We start from the raw sequence: 20,819 nt of genomic DNA, 5'->3' as shown, positions 1-20,819 counted from the left end.
GGTAACTTCCTATAATTATCTGCCAGCCTGACTAGATGGCCAGAGTGACATAATGGTTAAGGTGCTTACTAGGATCTGAGAAACCTGAGTTCAAATCTCTACATTGCCACAGAAAGTCGCCGGGTGACCTTAAACCAGCCACTCTCTCCCAGCCCAATCTAATTCACAAGGTTGTTGTGAGGACCAGATGGAAGAGGGGCGAACCACGTATGCCGGTCTGAGTTCCTTGGCGGAAGGGCAGGATAAAAGTGCGCTAGATGGATGAATCCAGTGCAAGCAGAACATCTGCTGGCCACATGGTTACCATTAAAACGATTTCAGCACGGCACACCCTTTTCATACATACAGATCCCGTCACCTTGCCCTCTTGCATAGAATGCTTTGATGCAATATCACAGTGTACCGGGGGTGCTGAGGCTAGCATGGGAAAATCCCAGTCATCACCAAGTGGACATGAGAAAACTTATAATTTTAAATGAGATTTTCTCCATTCTGCTCTTCTGCTGTGCTGGAATTTCAAAAACAAACATATATAAAATGAACTAACTTTGTAAAACTGAACCCCTCCCTCCAGAACTGCACATCTCTCATGTATATCCCGGGGATCACTGGCAGTCACATGATGTGTCAAAACCTATCAGATTAAACTAGCAATCCTGAGGCTAGCAATCCTTGGGAAACTGGGGAGGGAGGGACTTAGTCAAAAGGCATCCATCAACATCACAACATCAGTTTGGGCTGTATAACCGGAAGTGCTGTTACAGTGTGGTGGGACCACTCTCGTTTTCACACTAAACCATAGTTTCAGGTGAATCCTAGAGCATCCCACAACACAGTGACATCACTTCCAGTTACGCAGCTGGAAATAACATTGCAGCGTCAGCAGACGCCATTTCTTTCTTTTTTTTTAAAAGATATTTTATGGGTATTTAAAAAAGAAAAAAAAAGATACATACACTTACAGTCCCACAGATTGTACTCCTTCGGGGAGTAAATTTCACCTTACATCTTATACATCTTAAATTATTCCAGTGTTATACAGTTTACTTAATAGATTCAAATACTATATGAACTAAGCATTATATATGTTATCTCTGTTTATAAGCTTTTAATCTACTCTTTCCATTTAACATAATCAAAATAACATTCCCATTTCTTCCATGATTCTTCCATCGGTTTTTCTTTCATCATGCTGGTCAATCTGGCCAGAGCAGATGCCATTTCATTCCTCCCATTTTTTCTCAGGCTGCCCTATGTAGTGGCAGTGAAGAACAGGGACAATTAGCAGGCAACCTGGCCAGCCAAGTTTCCTTTTATGCATGGCTGTTTCCCTTGCGGTCACCCCTCCAATTACTTCTGGGCTTTGTTTTGATCATGCATGCTGTTTCCGACCATCAGAGGTCGCCTCGCTGTCCCCGCTCGTTTCCACGCATTTTGCCCACATTTTCAAATTTGTGATAAAACAGGTCCCTGAAAATGTGGGCAAAACATGCGGAAACAGACAAGCATAAAAGGTCAAGATCACTGCTTGATGGTATGCCAATAAAGGTATTGAAATTGAAAAAGGCCAAGATTAAACAACAGGGAAAGCGGTTGGCTAAAGAATAGGGTTGCCAGGTCTCTCTTCGCCACCAGCGGGAGGTTTTTGGGGTGGAGCCTGAAGAGGGTGGGGTTTGGGGAGGGGAGGGACTTCAATGCCATCGAGTCCAAGTGGCCATTTTTTGCAGGTGAACTTATCTCTATCGGCTGGAGATCAGTTGTAATAGCAGATCTCCAGCTAGTACCTGGAGGTTGGCAACCCTACTAAAGAAGGACAAAAGCAGTGAGAAGGATCAGCAGGAAGGGAAACAAAAGGCAGCTAACGGCACTTGGAACAAGTGTAAAATAATTAGAAAATAAATGCATAACTTGGAAAGTCGTTTGCTTAGCTCTGATCTGAAACAAAGGTCTACATGACTGCAGCTTGCACTGGGGAACTTCTGTTCTGAAAATACAGCTTGACTCTCTAGCCCTCTATGAATGAGTTGGTATGAGACCTTGGGCCAAGGTTGTTGTTGTGAGGATGGAAGAATGATGTCGTCAGCCTCTTGAGGTTCCCGTTGGGGAGGAAAGCAGGGTATGAATTTATAAATAATAAAAATTGTGCCACCTAACCTCAGCTTAGCATGGAGCTGTAATAAAACTCTCTGATGGCAGTGAAGTACAGCAGAGAGCAGGTGAGCCCCTGGGCCCTGCTCCTTAGAGCCGCCACTTGAGATCCCTGCTGCCTTATAACACCGCATGAAAACCAAGAGGCTCAGTCTTGTTGAGTGAGAAAAAAAATACCATCCCAAATTCTTTGGTCTCTGAATGCATGTGTCTAACATTACTTGCAAGACTGGGTTAATTGCCTTTTGACTGTCTCCTCTCCTAGACTTTGCCTCCATAATTTGGGACAGGCAACAGATGGCAGAATGTCTGTCATCTTAGCAGAAGACCCGCTAGGCATCATTTTTCTGGAAACAGAAATGCACCATTATTGTCTGTAGCTCTAGGGCAAAAGCCTTGCAAATTTAAGTCTTGCAGGTGTGCCAGTTCTGGAACACTGAAAATGTTTTGTGGAACCTTTTGGTCCTCAGTCCTACCTTGCTGAATCTGATCCATCAGTGCAGTTTGATAATTTTAGACTTTTTTTGAGAGCCAGCATGGTACAGTGGTTAAGAGTGGTGGTTTGGAGCAGTGGACTCTAATCTGAAGAACCGGGTTGGTTCCCCCACTCCTACGCATGAAGCCAGCTTGGTGACCTTGGGATAGTCACAGTTCTCTTAGAGCTCTCTCAGCCCCACCTACCTCACAGGGTGTCTGTTGTGGGGAGGGGAAGGGAAAATGGTTGTTATCTGGTTTGATTCTTCCTTAAGTGGTAGAGAAAATCAGTACGGTATATAAAAACCAACTCCTTCTCCTTCTTCTTCTAGACTTTGGACTCCAGGGACACTTTAAAGAGTTACTTCAAATGCAAAAGCTACTGCCTACTTTAGGGGGCCTTGAGCTAGGCTCCAGGATTTCTACTCCAAAGTCTGACCCAGATGGCATCTGTGCAGTGATCTGGGAAGAGACTAAAGAGGACCTTCTGGCAAACTTTTCAACAAAGAGAAGATCTTCCTGAATTAGGGTTGCCAACCTCCAGGTGGCACCTGGAGCTCTCCCACTATTACAATGGATCTCCAGACAACCAAGGTTAGTTCCCCTGGAGAAAACAGCTGCTCTGGAGAGTGGTCTCTATGGCATTATAACCTGCTGAGTCTCCTCTCCACAAATCCCACCCTCTTCAAGCTCAACCCCCAAAGTATTTCCCAACCCAATGCTGGCAACCCTATCATGAATCCTGGGAGTGAAGAGTGCTCTGATAAAAAAGGAATTGCTCCTTCTAAATTAGGGTTGCCAGCTACCAGGTGGGGCCTGGAGAACTCCCAGTATTACAATGGTTTTCCAGACTGCCAAGATCAGTTCCCCTGGAGAAAACAGCTGCTTTGCAGGGTGGATTCCATTGCATCATAATCTGCTGAGGTCCCTCACTTTCCAAAACCCTTCCTGCCCCAGGCTCCCCTCTGAAAATCTCCAGGTATTTTCGTACCCAGAGCTGGCAACCCTATCTTGTAGGGTTGCCAACTCCAGATTGGCAGGGGGGGTGCCTGGCGTTTCAGGAGGGAAGAGTGCTTAGCTAGGATGTGATGTCCCTCCAAGACTTTTGTTTCTCCTAGTCTCTGTGGTATGCCATAGTGTTTGTCCTCTGAAGCTGCCATTTCTTCCGGGGGAACTGACCTCAGCAGAATGAAGATCAATTGCCATTTTGGGAGATCTCCAGGCCCCACCTGGAGGCTGGTAGCCCTACTCCCCAGTGCCTTTAGTTAAGGGCTGTAGCCAGAGTGGGGCCAGTTGATGAACTGGTTTGCTTCACCTTTTTGAAACAAAAAGACAAGCTTTTAGATTGTGTGACACCTGCTTTCATTTAAAGGACAGGGACCTTTTTTAATAAGAAGAAAATATATGTTTGTTTTCTAAACACACTCAGTGGCAGCTGATGTCTTTATCATGCATTAAAAAGGGGCCTTTTAATTACCATCAAAGTAGCGGATGGGAAGGAAATGTCCCCTCCCACGTGAGTCATTGCGGGTTCCCTCTTGTCCAGATCCAAGTGAACTCTCACAGGTAGCAAGCAGTGGTTCCTGCAGGCCCATGGTACATTTCTGCTACTGAAGCATGCTGCTCTGGTCCTATAGGTTGCTGGGATAGGAAACTAAATGCTTAGACTGTCCCTATAGAACCTACATTTCATTTCTATAGAACCCCACGTTTTGTTTTCATTCACTGACTGTGTGCAATGTGCTCACCAGCTTGCTGAAACCAGATGTGCGGAATGGTGATGGATGACTCTGTCTTCCCTCTTGGCACCTAAAGGACCATGGATGGATGTGGCTACCATGGAACTGCTCCTGCCGCCGGGGCTCTCATAAAAAGCTCTTCCAGTTTTTATGCATTAATCATTGCAGTAATGAGCTTCAAGCTGGAGTTCTCAAGCACTTTAGACGTTTACAGTTTACTGTTCCTAGAAATAATTAAGGGAAGAGACCCTCTCAGAAGGAACTCTCCCGGGGCTACAAAAGGAAGCAGCTTACAGTAATAACAGCCAACACCAGCATTTTTGCACCAAGCCTCCATATGCTCACAAAAATCAAGTCTCTCTGTGTGCTTATACATATTTCTTCCCTTCTCTTTCCCTGCAGCATCTCTGCTACATTATTTGGCTTTGAAATGAGGTAAACACCCCCTCCCAGGGATGCCAGTTCCCTCTTTGCCACCGGCGGGAGGTTTTTGGGGCAGAGCCTGAGGAGGGCGGGGTTTGGGGAGGGGAAGGACTTCAGTGCCATAGAGTCCAGTTGACAAAGCTGCCATTTTCTCCAGGGGAACTGATCTCTATCCGATGGAGATCAGTTGTAATATCAGGAGATCTCCAGCCACCACCTGGAGGTTGGCAACTCTACTCCCGCCCACCACCATTCAAAAAATATATATATCTGGCCACAGCTAACCCACCAGATCAAGTGACAGCAGGATACCTGTAAATCTAGTTCTTTGAGTTCTCAGCCCAGCATAGAATTATGCCTGCTGAGGACTATGATATTCATAACTAGAGATATGCTGAATATCCTCCCATGTTGATAGCCAAGCTGGAAATAGCGGTTTCAGGGGGGTAAGAAATGGTCCGTTAAAAATGTGTTTGTTGTGACAATATTTGTCATTTTTGCGATCCTGTTCTATGCAGCCAGATCAAGTTCCACTTGAATTTTTCTTGGTTAATCTCGGTTGGGGGTATGATATGGTAGCACCCATTTTTACTGCCATTAACCAGACAGGTCAAATCCCTAATATATGGCAAAGGGCAATAATCGTCCCTATACATAAGAAAGGGGATAAAAAATGATCCGAGTAACTATTGTCCTATTAGCTTACTATCTGTATTGGGGAAAATATATGCCTCTGTCCTGTTATGCCATTTACTTGATTGGATTTCCCTAGAGAATATTATTGGTCCCGAGCAGGAAGGCTTCATTAAAAGACAATCAACAATTGATCATGGTATATTATTATACCATTTGGCTCAGAAATATAGGGCCGTTACAAAAGGGTGCCTTTATATGCCTTTGTAGATCTACAAACAGCCTTACATTCAGTACCAAAGAAGCCCATGCCATCGAAGGAGACTTTGGGGTCTTGCCACTGGCCCATGAGGACTCCCTTTATCGAGAGGGAAATTTACTGAAGCCAGCCTGTTGGTCTAATGTGGAAGCTAGAGCTGCTGCTCTTTTTGAAACTCCTGAAGCCCAGATACTTGTCTGGTTGGAAAAAAGGCAGAACATGGAAAGTGCTTTTGTAACTCTGGTTAAATCATTAGAATTATTAATGCCAGCCTTTATCTGTAAACCATCAAGAACCTGGGAATTCTACAGCCCATGTTTCAATAAGGAATGCAGGACTATGAAAAAAAATCATACAAATTAAACACTGAAGATTTAGGGAATGTGGTAATTCCTTATTACTTTGGGGTCTCCTCCAGTCAAAAGAAAAATATAAAGTTATGATCTGAAGGAAGAAAAGTGAGGCAATTTATAATGCATGGAGCGCTTTAATAAATGCCTCAAGGGACAGTAATTCCAAACAATTTTGGGCATTAATTTCTTCCTCAAAGTGTACTGGTAAATTAATCACTTTTTGTATCCCTGCAGCACCATGGGAACAGTACCTTTCAGCATTATATGCCTCCAGTGGTACAGTGGACATTACTCTGGAACAGCCTGATAATTTACCATCCTGGGCAGAAATAACAAAAGAAGAAGTTAGGGAAATCATCAGGGGGATGAAAACAGGCAGAGCACGTTTCTGTGCTATTTTTCCCCTCTAGGTAGCCACTTCTAGGAATACCCATGGGACGAACCTAGGAAGACGAAATGACAACCAAGACAATGGAATGTTTTCTCTTCCACAGGAAAGGAGAACAATATGATTCAGGCTGGAAAACCTTTGATAGAGGAGAACAGAACTATGCTCTCTTTGAGAAGGATACCTGTTGCATCTCTACATAAGTTGCTGCTCTGGTCCTGCTTTCTTCCAAACAGCTGGGGAGACGTGTAGTTGTGCAATTCTCTCATTCTTGTAGCAGAGATGCAGTAGAATTATTTGCCCCCAGAAAAGTCTGGCCTGGAACTGGGAGGGATGGATAGGCCGTTTTAATTTCTTTTCGTGTTTCCGTGTTGTCCACTCAGCTTTGCTGACGATTCTGATTATTTGTTGTTTTTTAAAATGCATTTTTACACAGTTTATGTGCACAAGATAAATCACTTATATACTGCTGGTTTATTGACACATGAAGAATGTTGGGAAAATATATGCATTCTATGGGGGGGAATTAGCAAGATGGAATTAAAAGTGGCTCCCCTCTTTGTCTTGCACAAGGAAGAAGTGCCATCCAAACTAGTAGAGCTTGAGGAGGGCGGGGTTTGCGGAGGGGAGAGACTTCAATGCCATAGAGTCCAATGGCCAAAGCGGCCATTTTCTCCAAGTGAATTGATCTCTTTTGGCTGGAGATCAGTTGTAATAGCAGGAGATCTCCAGCTAGTACCTGGAGGTTGGCAACCCTACATCCAAACAGGGATGCTTGAAAAGAACCAGCCACTTTGCACAACTCAATAGAATCCATAGCCAACAGAGGCTCTTGCAGAAACAGAATGGCATTTGGAATATGCTGAAGTATACTCCTAAAATATCTGCGGTATGGGAGTGAAGCACATCTCTAATTTTAATTCAGAAAAAAAAGTGAGATGTGCCTCTCAGAAGCTTGGGTGCTGCTGATCTCGCGAGCCCCGACATTCTGGAGAAAACCTTCTTGTCAGCAAGGTCAGAGGGACAGGTTGGTGGATGACTGAGGATTAGGAGGGGGAACTGTCAGCACCCCCCCCCCCAATGCACTGAATGTGGCAAAAAGGAAGAAGAATCCGTGTCGGGTGCTTTAGAATAAGAGGCTGAAAAAAGCTTTACTGGAAACCAACCTATGATTTTTGCAGTCACCACCACAGGTCCATTATATGCTTTACTGGCAATCTGGGCTCACTTTTCCCCACATCCACCTTCTCCTCCCTCCTGGCTCCTTCTCGGCTGTCATTTCCACAGGTCTTAGTAAAGTTACAGACGGAGCAAAAAAAAAAAAAATGCAATGCAACTCTCTCTTTCCCCCCCCTGCGAGTTCCCGCTTCAGAGCCGGAGCTCAGACTATTTGTACTTGGTATTTTCAAGGCTGCTATCCAACTTGGGGCAGGCAGATGTTTTCTGACGTATTGCTGTGCTCAGAAGGGAAGCAGCCTGTAACTTCCCATCAGGATTTCCGAGTCTGTCCTGTAGAATCGAAACTGCAACGTTGCCTGGCGTGCTGGTTAAATATTTAACATAAGGAATGTTTCCTCGGAAGATATGTGAAGGAAAAAGCGGAATCTTAAAGACATTTGACAGCTCAAAGGGACTGAGTGCGCTTTGGCCAGGAATGCTAAAGTCTGTCTAGCATGGTGCGATTAGCTTACATTTTAAAAGCATTCACTTTCATTTGGGAGATCACTTGAGGAAGGATATGATGGTTCTCCTTTACACTGATTGGTCCATCTAACTCTGTCTGGCACTGGCTCTTGACAACAGTGGTTCAAATGTTGGACTAGGATCTGGGAAATCTATATTGGAATCCTCCCCCCTCCTCTGAACCTGCTGGGCCTGTCGCACAGTCTCAGCCTAACCTACCTCACAGGGTGGTTGTGAGGATAAAATGGAGAGAACCATGTAGAGCTTGTTGGAGGAAAGGTGTATTTAAAGGTACTTGATGGATTGTAGAGAAAGATAAGTACCTACTAATGATGATCCTTTTGCTAAAGATACCAGAGATTGAACTTGGGGAACTTTTATTTGTTTAAGATCCTTCTACCCTACATTTCTCCCCAATGCATATCTAAAGTGGTTTACACATTCATACATTCAGCAGCCAATCAACCAGTGCACAATCACTTTTGGAAAACAGGCTGCTGGCGTTGGTCAACCGATCCACCAAGCTCACTTTAAGGTCTGTTTGCTATCCTCTTTTGACCCTTCCCCCACAATTTACCTTGAAGTAACAATTTGGTGCACTCATAGAATAAAGAGACGGCCATTTTATTATTAAAAATAAACACTGGCACCCAGCCTGCAACCTACTTACACATTAATCTTTTCTGACAGATGCTGCCTAGCAAACACATTTTCAGCTCCCAGCAAGAGGATGGGTCCTTCCTCCGACTGTATTTTATTATCCTTTAAAAGCTATCATCTTCCTCTAATTATGAGGTCCGTTAAGGCTGCCAACCTCCACATGGAGCCTGGAGATCTCTGGGACTATGGATGATCTCCAGATAGGGTTGCCAACCTCCAGGTGGTAGCTGGAGATCTCCTGCTATTACAACTGACCTCCAGCAGATAGAGATCAGTTCAGCTGGAGAAAATGGCCGCTTTGACAATTGGACTCTATGGCATTGAAGTCCCTCCCCTCCCCAAACCCTGCCCTCCTCAGGCTCCGCCGCAAAAATCTCCAGGTGTTTCCCAATCCGGAGCTGGCAGCCCTATGTCCAGACCAGAGAGGTCAGTTGCCCTGGAGGAAATGGTGGCTTCAGAGCGCAAACTGTACGGTATACCGTAAATTCTAGGTAAAACCCCTCCCCAAATTCCCCCCTCCATAGGCATCACCCCCAAATTTCCAGGAGTCTCCCAGGTCGGACTTGGCAACCCTAAGCTCTGTGCTCTTTAGGTGGTGTTGTTGAGGATCAGGACTCTATGAACGCATCAACACTCTGTGAACCTAGAAGAAAGGCCAATGACTGCCAGACCAGACATGGAGATAGATTACGACGGGTAGCCGTGTTACTCTATCAACAGCAGTAGAAAAGAGCAAGAGTCCAGTAGCACCTTAAAGACTAACAAAATTTCTGGCAGGGTATGAGCTTCCATGAACCACAGCTCACTTATACAGCTAGAATTCTGCCCATTGATGCTGGACTCGCTGGTTTCCCTGCAGTTCTCTTCTTTGGCCCGAGCTGGGTGGTGGAGCACGGGATGAAACCTGCCTGTCATTTGCCCCTGCTTTGGAATCTGCTGGGAATTTGAATCCCGATGGCACTATACAACAGGTGGGCCCCTAAACCGTGAACATGGGGAGCTGGCAGATGTAAGGCATATTCATAACTGCTGTGGTCGTTATCCTTTTAAAATCAGGTTGCAAAGAGGATAGCCATTCACAAAAATGCATATTAGTGCAAACTGTAGCAGGCTATATAAACAGCCAAGATGGACTTGTGCGCTAGGTCATGTCACTAATGCAGTGGGGTGCCCGGTTGAGTGGGGTTGGGCGGAAAGAGAACACAGCTGCAATTTCTGCCAATTTGCAAATATGTATGAATCCTTATCAGTGCCCTAATCTAGCCCTGGTAAGAGGCTTATTGTGTTATTAGAGGATAGGAACCTTGAGAGTCGCATTTGTAGGAAACCTCTGTCCTTTCAAAAAGTGACCTGCAGTCACTTGGATTTTGACGAAAAGAAACAAAAAGAGGTGAAGACGCATGGCTTCAGGATTATTGTGAAGACCAGAGTTTCCCAAACTTTTTGAGTCATGGAGCACTTTTCAGGAGAGAAATTCATCCCAGAGCACTAATTTTCACCTAGCACATATACTAAACTGAATTACAGTAGTATTTTTCTTTCCAATCTCTTCATGTAGCACTAGGAGATGTTTTGCGGAGCACCAAGTGCTCCTTGGAGCACAGTTTGGGAACCTCTGGTTTAGACGAAAGTCTTCTCGGCTGGAAGTTTGGCTTCCACCTTGTTGATAGGAAACCTCTCTTGAGCCTGTTGATAGCATGCATTATCCAATATGATGAGATTAAGCATGTACTGTCCTATATGATGAGATTAAGATGATAGGATGGAGTCTAAAGATCTACTTTAGAAGCCCCCAAGAGTGCCAAGCAGTACTTCTTGTTTTCCCTTCAAACACATCCACACTAGTTTCTATCATAAAGACCACAGAGACTAGGGAAGGAAGCCTAGATTGTCACACAGAAGTGACATTGCATCCTCCTTAAACTCCGCCCTCCCAGGTACCACCTCCAAAATTCTTTGGCATTTTCTGAGTTAGAGTTGGGAACCATACGAGAGGCTGCCACACCCAGTCACTCAGTGGTCATAACAAAAGGCACCTTCTATTTCCTGCTGCCATTTCATTTCAGTGTTTCAGTTTATAAATAAAGCAGCAAAACTAGGCAATCTGCAGCACTCTCTTCGAAATCTCAAGAAAGAAGTCTCCAATGAATTCTGGCACTGGCAATAGTCAGAAATATCCCCCAAGCAAGCATTTCTGCATTATTTTAACCTAAAACGTGTTCGTTTTCTTTCCCCATAGTTAGAAAAGAACCAACTGAATTACATAAACTTAACCTGAAAGTCTATCAAGGTGGAAAGAAATCTCCTGGTAGTCTATTGACATAGAAATCCCATTATTAGTCATAAAATATGCATAGCTAGTGAATGCTTAGAGCTTGTGCAATTTGCAGATATTCGACCTGAATTGGTATGCAGAAGAACATTGCACTGAAGATTTAAGAAGATCAGACAGATTAAGGAGGAGAAAGAGATTTTTTTTGCTTCTGCCCTGGAAAATTTGGGTGGAATTTGGAATGTGTCTGTTCTGTTACAGAGCCAGCGTGCTGAAATGGTTAAAAGTGGTGGGACAGTCTAATCTGGAGAACCAGGTTCAATTCCCCACTCCTCCACATGAAGCCTGCTGGGTGACATTGAGCCAGTCACAGTTCTCTCAGAACTCGCTCAGCACATTGTAGTGGAAAACCCGGGTTCGAGGGGGAGGAAAAGAGACCCAAAAACCGTTAGCAAGAAGTGAACTGTGGCTCACGAAAGCTCATACCCTGCCAGAAAATATTTTTGTTAGTCTTTAAGGTGCTACTGGACTCTTGCTGTTATCAAGAAGAACAGTTTTATTCCAGCTGGACACCCAGTTGCTTTAGCAAGCAAAATAACTGAGTCCCGATTCTCCCGGGGAGAAGACATTTATCCAAAACCGTGCTCTGACGGGGCCACTCCATGCTTATCTGGTTGTTTAACATTGTCTGGAGCCTTTAGGGCTCCAACAGCTTTTCCCCGGTTTCAGCTCTTGTTTATCGTTCACCATAACTTTCCATGACTCTTCCCCCAGTACCTCCAACACACACACATAGCGTTATCCTGCCCAGCAACAAGCTAATCCCTTGCTGTCCTAATACATTTAAATAATTGTACAGAAAGGAAAAGACTATTAAATCAGACTGCTTAAGTGGATCTTCCATATTCAGGGGAAATCTATCTGGCTGTCACAACATTCAGAAGCAGGCAACGGCAAACCACCTCAGAATATCTCTTGCCTTGGAAACCTTGGTGGGGGGTGTCACCATAAATCAGCTGTGACTTGATGACACTTTATACACACTGTTCTGTTCCGGTTCTGGTATTTGACTAGGGATTTTTTTTAATGATTTCTATGAATTTGCAACAGATATCTTGACATCTTACAATATCTATGTTCTAATAATATTTTCAAATTTAAATTTTATTTCAAAAACAGGGGTTCTTTTGCCTAACCATCTTTAATCTTTTCCCATTCTACACTTATTTCAAATTCTGAATGTTTTGTTTACAATTTGATTCTGATCCATTCTAAGAGGGAAGAAGCCTTAAGACTACAAATCCCATTATGCAATGCAAGTGTAACTCATCTGGGATAACACTTGGGACCTTAATTAATCCCAGAAGTTGAAAACAGTGTGATGAATATGCACATGGAACCTAGCAAATTTCAAATCACTAGTAGATTTTCCCATGGGATTCCATTGTTTGGAACCAGGAAAGATTTATCTCAACAACCACTTTCACGAGTCAGAGCTCACCTCATCTGAAGCATTGGAGTATCCATCCACTAGATGCATCAGCCTCATGGATGGACCCTTCATGGATCTGATGAAATGAGCTCTGATACGCAGAAGCTTACACTCGTTTGTTAGTCTTTAAGGTGCCACCAGCCTCCTTTTTCATTGCTGAGGTGGGAGATCAAGGAAAAGAGGTTAAGATGAAGGACCAAAGTAGATGTTCAGCCAGTTCATCTAGGTACATCTCCAAGGCAGCAGGATGGAAAGGTATGTTGGTGCAGAGAAGTTCAGAGTGGGAAAGGGGGGAAGTCAGTCAGTGAGGCTAGGTAAGAAAATGGTACCTCCCATCTTGAAGCCCCCCAACCCCCTCCCCTGAGAGTTACTTTCCTCCCATGACTGGAGGCAGCTCGATTAACCCAGGGTGCTACAAGCTGATCAGGGGTACAAGGTACATCACCCACTCCCACACACGCCTTGTGTTTCCCAGCACTGAAGTCTTTGCGTTTCTTACCCCTGCGCCCTCTAACCATCTGTTGCTGATCAAAATCCTTGCAGATCTTCCACCCAAAGGCTGTATTTTGACATGTCATAGAGCCGCCAGCACATAGACCATTTTAAAAAAGCATGTCTGCTTTTAGCTTGTGAAACAGTGACAGCTCAGAACAAAATATATGTCGTTTGATTTGAAATGCCCCCAACAATACCAAGTGGAGCTGTCTCATACCACCCTTTGCACATCTTCTTGTGTTTTTTTTTTTGGGGGGGGGGCTGCTCCCCTTCACAGGTACTCAGCAACTTGCAATTTTCTTGGTTGACTGCGGGGGGGGGGTCACTCTGAGATCACTGGGAATCCATTCTAACAAAGCTTGGGGTTGGGGCTGATTTCATAAAAGCGTAGCGGAACCCAGTTGACTAACTACTTACTGGAGGGAGAGACTTGGATTTGGGCTGGCGTGGCTTTGCACTTACTTGCTGGCAGTACTGGAAGAAACATTGGAGCAATGAGAATCAGGGCTGACTCCAGAGAAGCTCTAAATACAATTGCTTTCTTGGTTTTGGAGACAGTGACCAGTCTAGCGAATGCATTGATGTGGCAAGTTGTTGGTGATATCCTTTTTCAACCGCCGTTTCAGTTTAACTTGGAGAATTTCTAAAATCAATTCAAAAACCAGCAGATGTGCAGTTTTCAGCAGATTTCACGTTGTGATTCCCCCCAAAAAACAGGTTACCGATGCATATAGTGATTAAATCACAGCATTAAAACAATGGAAAATCAGTGTGATCACATTATCACATCAAGACTCTTTTCTTGCGTACTGTGATGTCATCAGTGTGCACACACACAGGTGCACATTAGCAGCCAGCACAGAAACATTCTGGAAGACGTATGAACAAGGACTCTACACTTATACGAAGTGTATGTTCATAGGCTCCATCCTCATGATGGGAATGTTGCCAATCACAGTGAGGGAGTCTGTGTTCATATGCTTCCTGTGCACATAGACACTGTATTCATGAGCCAGTGATTGTGGGAAGGCTGTCAGTGGGGTTAGTGCGCTTATGCCTGTTCCCCCTCTTAGCGCATTTATTTCAGTAGGCATAATGGCATATGCAGAGAACACTTTGATTCTGGGAGAGCTTCTGGGAAAAGAGGAAATCCTTTTGTCTGTCACAGAGAGGTCCTTTATTAATTCTATGTAGAATATCTGTGGTCCCACTCTTGGCACCCAAGGTGGTTAACAACATAAAATTTCAATAACAATCAAACAATCAAAGCCCCTCAAAAGCCCTGGTAAACAGGCAAACCTTGCTGCGCCTCCTGAAGATCTCCAAGCAGGGCCTCCCCATACTTCTTCAGGGAGGACTACGGATGATCTCCAGATAGGGTTGCCAACCTCCAGGTGCTAAGCTAACCGAAAAATAATATAGCAGACACACAAACCACGATACACACTCAATGACATATGAGTCTCACCACTGTGATCTGATGGATATTATGTAATATATGTTATTCTGAAGAAGAAAACGAAACAAGTTTAAACCGGAAGCTTGTCATTTTGTTTCTTATACGTGGTTCAGGCTTTGAAAGCTGTTTGCAGATCAGCTTGAGCTGTCTATGCAAGATTGCCTCAGCCTTTTTCCTCCCACCTGTTCACATCAGAAGCTTCTGTTTAAACTCTGGATACAAGAGCGTCTATCAGGACTTTGGAGCTTTTTGTTGTTATGTGAGACCAGCTTACTCCTTGTCCTCTGGATATCATCTCTGCGCATGCTTGGTACAGCACTGTATGGGACACGTGTGCTTTGATCCCACATTGGAGGACCGTTTCAGCAATTATTTGTGGAGGCATTTCAAGATCCTTGTGTATGATTTTCTATGCTTCCATTCTTTATGTATGTTATATATTGACTGCTACAATATTGAATGACTTACTCTTTGCTTGATATTCTTTATGTATGAGTTATAATACATGCCATAATATTGAAAGAATCTAGGCTTATGTTCTAATTACTTGATTGTGGTTTGTGTGTCTGTTATATTATTTTTTGGTTTGCTCAGTCTAATAACAGCACACGCCTTAGCATAACCTCCAGGTGCTAGCTGGAGATCTCCTGCTATTACAACTAACCTCCAGGCTCCAGCTGATAGAGATTCTCCAGTTCCCCTGGAGAAAATGGCCACTTCGGCCATTGTACTCTATTGCACTAAAGTCCCTCCCCTCCACAAACCCCACCCTCCTCAGGCTCCACCCCAAAAATCTCCAGGTGTTTCCCAACCCAGAGCTGGCAACAGTACATACAGGACAAAAGTTGCAGAGGGAACCTAACTGATGTGTCTTACACTGCAACATCCCATGGGGAGGTTTTCCATGGGGTGGCCAAGTCCACAAGAAGCTTCAACGTGTGTTGGGCTGGGCTCTTCGTTTTAATCACTTTAACATGTTTTCTTGCTTTCTTTCGGTGTCCTTCAGGTCTCCTTCCCCGCAGTCAGAATCAAGCCTGTCATTTTAGCTAATGATGATGAGAAAGAGCCTGACAAGCAGAAAAACAAGAAGCCTTGAACTTAGCGGCACTTCACCAGACGTTTACCTCTGATGGCAGGAAGGGCTTGTTTAATCTAATGAGTCATCAGCGTAAAACAATATGGTCTGGAAAGCTTGTGTTAATGAAAGCAAGGCTGAAATTAATGGCTGTCCTCATTAGTTTGGACATGATAGCAAAACAACAACAACAGTCTCTAGGACTAGGTTGAGCCTCTCAGTTCTACTTTGGAAATATTCTGAAGTAAAGTTATTACCTTCCCAAATGCCCTCTGCATATCTGCGAAATCCAGACTTTGGGTCGCACCCCTAAGGTAGGGTTTGGCACACAGAAATGAAGTGAATCCTCAGTCAGCAGATATAACTATACAAACAGATACAGAGGAAGGAAAATAGGCTTCAAAGGCCACAAAATGCAAGAGGTCCAGTTTATAGCAGGGGTGTCAAGCATAAGGCCCGCGGGCCAGATCCGGCCCCTCGAGAGCTCTTATCCAGCCCGCAAGGCAGCCACCCCCTCCAGTCCCGATCTGGGCTGGCAAGGCATGGCCCGGCCTGACCAAGTGACATTTATGTCACATCCCACCCTCGTAACAAATGAGTTCGATGCCCCTGGTTTATAGTATTTTCCTTGCATAACTCAAAAGTGCAAGATAAGCACAATGACCATTCATAGCAGCTGTAACTGCATCTGGTTGAGCCCCCGCTCAAGGCCGTTAAATCTCCTTTAAAAAATTCTTGTTCAGCAACAAATTTGCTACAACAAACCACGTCACAAAATTCTCTTTTGTTTATAAGGATAGAGAGCGGTTGTAACACCAACCCGTTCTGCCATGAAGTTATGACCTTGTGCTGAATTAATATGTACTGTATATTTAATGGTACAGAAATGAAAAATGAAAGACCATTATATCCCAGGTTATTTTCCATGAACCCATCTCTGCTTCCACATGTGTGGAACACAGCACCCCCCTTTTTACTGGGGAGCTTCCAAACAACATCACACTCTTTCCAAGCATGACTTGTGCAGCTCCCAAGTTTTCCCGGGGCAAGATAAACCTCCATTGCTCTAACTTAAAGGAGAAACAGTGCATTGGATGCAGGCTAGTGTTGCCAGGTCCCTCTTTGCCACTGGTGGGAGGTTTTTGGGGTGGAGCCTGAGGATGGCAGGGTTTAGAGGGGGGAGGGACTGCAATGCCATAGAGTCCAATTGCCAAAGTGGGCATTTTCTCCAGGGAAACTTATCTCTATTAGCTGGAGATCAGTTGTAATAGCAGGAGATCTCCAGCTATTACCTGGAGGTTGACCTGTGCTGTAAATAGTAGAAACTGAGGGAATAAGCAGCACGTGGGCTCTATATTCATGTAGCGTTACAAGGCGCTATTCTGAAATTGACCAACATTCAATGAGTGGACGTTTAGCTGAAATTTAATAGGAAATTGACCAACATTCAAAAAAGAGGAAGCGCAGAAATGCATTCGTGTACAATATTGATATATGTAACGCTATGACTCCTGCGGCATCAATTACAGTCTGAAAAAAGGGCATCTAAGAAATCTGTACAAACGTTACTGATTCAGTCTCAGTCAAGGGTAAAAAAAATAACAGAAATATCAACATAAAGTACAGCAAAAATGCTACTGATCATTCCTCTATGGCATTGAAGTCCCTCCCCTCCCCAAACCCCAACCTCCTGAGGCTCTGCCCCGAAAACCTCCCGCCAGTGGTGAAGAGGGACCTGGCAACCCTATGTGCAAATAAAGTCGATCCGCGAGGAACTGACAGGGGTTTGTGTGTGAATATCAATCTCTACTGGTAACTCGGGGGTGGGGGGAAGTACTGAAAGGTTTGGCACCGCTCTAGCAAACGGATTGCTGGAAGAGAATTATTTATAAGCCCGGGGTGTTGTGTGGCTTAGCATATAAAAGGGCAGGGAGAATAGTCAGAGAAGAGGGAGGTTATGGACGCTTTCTCATGAGCATGTATGTCGATCAATCGGATCACTTGAAAATATAAATCATTGCAAATTAAGTCTAAAATGCTGCGGTGGGGGGGAGAAAAAGAGTTTTTGACGCAAGTGTGTGTTGCCTAGCGACAGGGGAGTAAGAGGCCTGGCTGGTTCCCTCTGGAGGGAACGCAAGGGTGAGAAAGTGGGGGGGGGGGATAATAAATTGGGTCTTGTTCCCACATGCAGGAAAATGAAATGGCACAGAGATGGCAGAGACCAGAGACAGCAGAATGGGCCCCAGGCTGCGGGCGGGGCTTGAAGGGGAAAGAGGACCGGGGTGGGTGAGAAAAGAGGGTTTCTTTGCTTGCTTTCAAAAAAAGGGCAACACAGCTGGAAATTAATAAGGGAGCATTTGATTAATTGAAAGGAAGTTGATCTGGGGGGAATCTGTGTCTGAAATACACTGCTTTTTTGCATGATCAGTGCGATGGATGGCGCAGCAACCAATCAGGATCACATAGGGTTGCCAACCTCCGGGTAGTAGCTGGAGATTTCCTGCTATTACAACTGATCTCCAGCGGATAGAGATCAGTTCCCCTGGAGAAAAGGGCTGCTTTGGCCATTGGGCTCTATGGCACTGAAGTCCCTCCCCTCCCCAAACCCCACCCTCCTCAGGCTCCGCCCCAAAAATCTCCAGGTCTTTCCCAACCCAGAGCTGGCAACCCTAGGATCACAGGAGTGGTCTGGCGTTTGAGGGTCCAGACCCTCCCCCTTCTGCTTTGTCCTGAAGCCTGAGGCTCAAATGGCTCCATGCCTTTGCAAATGGACAACCTGACCTACAGAAGATGTGATAGCAATTTGTTGAAGCTGTTACTATATACAGCATGTCGAATTGGATCCAGCACAGTGTTTCTTCAGGCCCTAGGACTCCTGCCCATGTAGTGTGTCATTCTTGGCTCTCCCCTCCTGGGGCAGCCCAAAATGACCCTTGAGATCCTGCTCTTGGGGAAGACAAGACCCCCAGGAAAAAGATTAGAGGGGACATTTAGGGGTGGTGTGGGGGAGGGGAGCTGATAAAGTTGTGTTTCATATCCAGACATCCTTGTACCTTAGGGTTGCCAACTCCAGGCTGGGAAATACTGGGAGATTTTTGGGGCGGAGCCTGAGGAGGGCAGGGTTTGGGAAGGGAAGGGAGTTCAATGTCATAGAGTCCCATTGCCAAAGCAGCCATTTTCTCCAGGGGAACTGATCTCTATCGGCTGGAGATCAGTTGTAATTAGGGTTGCCAGGTCCCTCTTCACAACCGGCGGGAGGTTTTGGGGGCGGAGCCTGAGGGGAGTGGGGTTTGGGGAGGGGAGGGACTTCAATGCCATAGAGTCCAATTGCCAAAGCAGCCATTTTCTCCAGGTGAACTGATCTCTATCGGCTGAATTTTAATTGTAATAGCAGGAGATCTCCAGCTAGCACCTGGAGGTTGGCAACCCTAGTTGTAATAGAAGGAGATCTCTAGCTAGCACCTGGAGGTTGGCAACCCTATCGTACCTGCACAAATGCTGCACTGGGTCCAACCCATTATTGATCAGAAGTTAACTCTCAGAAAAGATTTGTGAAAAGACAAAAAAACAAACAAACAAAAAAAACACCCCAACACAGGTTTGCCCCAGAAAAGGCTTAATGGGAGTCTGTATTCTGGGCCTGTGATCTCTCAGAATGATCAAGAGAGGCCCCACCTCTCTCCAGTTCCAGAAATACTGCCATTAAAGCAAATAAGCCAATCTCAAACAACCTCTGGTCCCCTCTTTTGTGTCATCAGGTCCCAAAACAGCATTCGGTCTTGGAAATGAACTCAGGGCAGATGGCTGCCAGGCTTACGGCTGGACGTTTTCACAGTTTTCGACGCTGGAGAAGCCACTTGTCAATCCAAAACTCCCTCTTGCAGAGATATATTTGCACCTTTCAGGGATGGATTCACTCATTATCGCTTGCGTGCTGCCGCTGACTACCAAAATAAGACCCTTCCAAAGAAATAAAATCTGGAGTGTTTGGGGTCGGCAGGCTGTCCTTGCACTTTCAAGGCTGCTTCAACAAGCTGATTCTTTCTTGATTCTTTAGAGTGGTGTTGCTTGGCTACCATCTGGTGAAGGGAGAATGCTCATCTATATTGCACTTGTTTTGGAGAATCACTGCAAGACTAACAGATTCCTCTTGCTGAAACACTTTGGCCATTTATGGTCAATTTTGATGCTTGTTCAAAGCTTTTTTAAAATGCGAATTTAAAAATGCCTATTCACGGTCCTGACACAAAAGGAGAAATTCCACCCACCCCCACTCGCCTGCTCCTTCGTTCGTTTGCATATCCATTAGCATGCGCATAGCTAACGCGCCGCTGTTGTTTTGCCTGGTTCCCTCTGGTTATTCTTTGCAGCAGTGGTGGAGCAAAGACAAAAGGTCACGTTAAGTGGGCTCTTTTGTAATGCGAAGCAGGTCTGCGCCGGCTTCGCAGTCACTTCCGGAATGACGGTTCAGCGTACAAAATTCAAAAAAATCTGCGGGGCAATTCAGCCTGGAACACTCTGCTAATTACCATGCAAAAATGGCCATGAAGAGTTTTGTGAATATTAACTGAGTAATAAAATATATGTTTACCTTATTTTGCGCTATCGTCCTTGGTCTTTTTTTTTTTTTTATCTCTTAGAGATTGGTTCGGCCCTTTTATTTCTCATTGAACCTGATATAGGACACTGAAATATGGCCGAGACCAGTCTTGGCTATTGCTGAACATCAGTGCAAGAATGAACAGGATGGCTCTCTGTGCCTGCATGGTGCATTACTTCTCAAACAAAATAAAAGAAGAACAAAGTAAAACCAACAAAAAAAAGGAAAGAAAAAAAGAAGAAAATTGTAATGTTTGAAAAGGTCCCTAGTGGATGAAATAGGATAAGTTTGAGAGATGCCAATTTTGCTTGATCCTGTTTGTTTCTAGTAACGTGGTGGGCCCGTAAGCATATTCAAGAGGTGAAGCCTGTCTTTCAAATCTCAGGTCTTGCATTTTTTGTGTGTGGAAGGGAGTCAGAGGGAACACCGGCATGCTAACACAATTTGTCTGAAAGCAGCAAATGATCTTTAAATGAAGTGCAATTGTGCTCTGTAACTTGTCTTCATCCCACACCTGATAAGTCACCCGCAAAAGGTTTATTTCGTCTCTGTCAGTGCTTGACATTTTATATTCACTTCCCAAATGCCTAGAGCATTAAAGTCATCAACTTCTTGGTTGCAAAGTAGACTCAATCACCTTTAAAAGGGAGCTGGCAGTGACAATAC

The sequence above is a fragment of the Euleptes europaea genome, chromosome 17 (assembly GCF_029931775.1).
Source record: "Euleptes europaea isolate rEulEur1 chromosome 17, rEulEur1.hap1, whole genome shotgun sequence".
In the NCBI taxonomy this organism is placed as follows: domain Eukaryota; kingdom Metazoa; phylum Chordata; class Lepidosauria; order Squamata; family Sphaerodactylidae; genus Euleptes; species Euleptes europaea.
The sequence above is the reverse complement of the archived record's forward strand: the minus strand, read 5'-3'. Positions refer to the sequence as shown.